The sequence below is a fragment of the Penaeus vannamei genome, unplaced genomic scaffold, assembly GCF_042767895.1.
Source record: "Penaeus vannamei isolate JL-2024 unplaced genomic scaffold, ASM4276789v1 unanchor5366, whole genome shotgun sequence".
Classification (NCBI taxonomy): Eukaryota; Metazoa; Arthropoda; class Malacostraca; order Decapoda; family Penaeidae; genus Penaeus; species Penaeus vannamei.
In genome coordinates this window covers 2,501-5,000 of record NW_027218344.1, presented here as the reverse complement: position 1 = coordinate 5,000, position 2,500 = coordinate 2,501, and the positions used below count along the sequence as shown (strand labels likewise).

At 37.8% G+C, this 2,500-nt stretch overlaps 1 protein-coding gene across 5 annotated transcripts in view; it reads right to left on the bottom strand.

Annotated features, from left to right (window-relative positions):
* Positions 1–2,500, bottom strand: part of LOC113803513 (zinc finger protein 271) — a 14,074-nt gene that overhangs the window by 11,463 nt on the left and 111 nt on the right. For 2 of the 5 annotated variants that reach the window (XM_070120510.1, XM_070120512.1), the window contains exon 1: positions 1–425. This exon is cut by the window's left edge. The gene's annotated coding sequence lies outside the window, so the exon portion shown is untranslated. The other 3 variants (XM_027354302.2, XM_070120509.1, XM_070120513.1) reach the window with 3 other exon arrangements.

The following is a 2,500-nucleotide window of genomic DNA, read 5'->3' as shown; positions in this document are numbered from 1 at the left end:
AAGTAAAATGGAGGTGGAGAAAGAATGTACCAATGATCACAATGATAGGAAATTTGATATCAATGTGAATAACAATAGTGGAATGTAATGGATATAATATTATTGATAATAATGATAATAATAATAATAATAATTTCTATCCCTCTTATCAATATTTACATATCTATTATCATTGTTATTATTTCTGTTATTATCACTGTTATTAGAAAACTTTAAAACAACTATAGTGGCAATCTAGGAGGCTCCTCACTCCTGTGCCACAGTTATGGGTCATGGCTGCTAGAGTAGCATAACCACTGGCAGAAAAGGTGTGAATGGGAACGAATATCTTCACAATACAAGAGATATATTTGAATGGTTTCGATGAAGATATAATAGAAACCAGGTATATACATTTCTTGTATTGTGAATATATTCATTCTCATTCATACCTTTTCTACAACTGTTAACATGAACATGGTTTATAACCATTGGTGTCGACAGATTATTTGGTAGAGGTTGAAGACCGCGCCGCGACGCGCGTAGATAGAGGAAAATGGACACCGCCATCTTATAGAGCGGGAAAAATAGAAGGGGATAGCGTATAGTTTAAGATGCACCGGCCTTATAGTCACCGCTAAATGACGAAAATATAACGCGCGGCCGCCTTTCAAATTCAAAGTCGATGAGTTTGTTTACCTTGCGAGGAAAAACACGACACTGACCCACGAACGCATTTTTGCGTTCGCGAACTAGTCCGTGTATCATTACGCGCTTGTCAAAACGATATTTGGCTAATTATCTGTGTCTGCTGGTACGCATTTATACCTTTAAAGTCTTTTAGTAATGTTATTATACTTCAATTGCATATTTTTATATTTATCTATACCCTCATATCGAATCCTGCGCATCGAGTGTTTCACACTTTCTTGCGCCAGCCACAGGTTGACAGTCACCAACCCGCTCATTTCGAGATTGAAAGCCGGTGAGAAATGTTGCGTTTCCAGTGTTGTGTTGATTCTGGGTTCTTTTTTAAGACCTTTACAGTGGCATCGAAGAATAATTCGACTTCAGTAACCATCCCAGTTTTATATCTGAGCCCATCAAGAGCTCCAAAGGACGAAAAAGGTGATTAAAATCGAAGCAATCCCAACAGTACAAAGAAACGAAAGTTTCACGTTTCCTGATATAAAGGTATTTGGTTTATTATTTTACGGTGTGAATGCAGCTCTGTCTTGCCGTACATACCGTGGTGGAGAGAATGTGTCCTGGGGGGTGTTGGGGGGCTTGCCCCCCATCAACCCTCCCCTCGGGCAGTGCCCGAAGGGCACGCCTAGTCACGCCAATTTATATTGATATATTAGGTTGGTTGGTTTATTGGTCAATACGTTTTTGGGGGTTGGAACGTGTGAATTCCCGTAGATTTTTTTTTGCCGAAATGTGGGTTGGGTTCCCGTGGAGTTTTTGGTTTATTTCGCGTCAGTCCGTAAACTTTCAAAGATGGCGGTTACATCCGTAGAGTTTCATTGGCAGATTTTAAGCGCTTTTTGTGCTAGTTTTATGCATTTTTGATCGTTATTCTTCTTATTTAAGCTTGTTTTACCCCATAATTTCCCTGATATACTTCATGCCCTCCCCTGCTAACGGGACTATCAAATCAAGATCGTCGATGGAGAAATGGTACTCGATCTCCTGAACGATTCATTCGCAAAAGAAACAACGCCGTAAATCGATGATATCATTGGATTTAATGCAGAAAAACATCATTTTTTTTCGACTTAGTCTCTGCGAGGGTGCGTCGCGGTCTTCAACAATTACCGATTATTTTTTATACCAATGACTGGAAATCATTATCATTCACAACAATATCATCTTCCATTAGTGCCCCCCCCCCTATAAAAATCTAAGAAGCTCCCACATCAATCATGCGACATTGTTGTTCTTTGCTGGAGCACCAATAGGAGCGACAATCTTTATCTGAAAGTAGTAGTCATTCAGATGCCATTCAAACATTTAGCATAATGTACAAATAAAGTACCCAATATATGAACCTTCATTATTCACAGAATCATTGGAAACTATAGGTAAATAAAAATTTAATTTATAAATGCAAATGTTGCAATTCATGCACTCACATGACCTTCATGGCATTTCACACTAGTAATGCCAACAATCCCCTCAAAACATGTGACAAAACAAAATACTTTGTTCATGACTTTTAATCAAACAATATATCAATCCCAACTCCATATTGTAAAAATTATTGCAGAAGATTGTTTACCTTTGACAATGATTGTTGGAATCATGTACTGGATAATTAACATATTATCATGTTCTATTGTCTTCTGCTTCTTGACAGAATATCTAATTATCTCTATATTCGGCATTCCCTCTTTCCTTTACTTATAATCCTTTCATTCTCACGCTTACAAAGCTTCGAAATCTAAAATAGTTTTCTCGCTCTTTCCTCCTTTCCTTCTACATCAGTTATTTTCCTCACCTATTTCCTTCTTCCGCCACT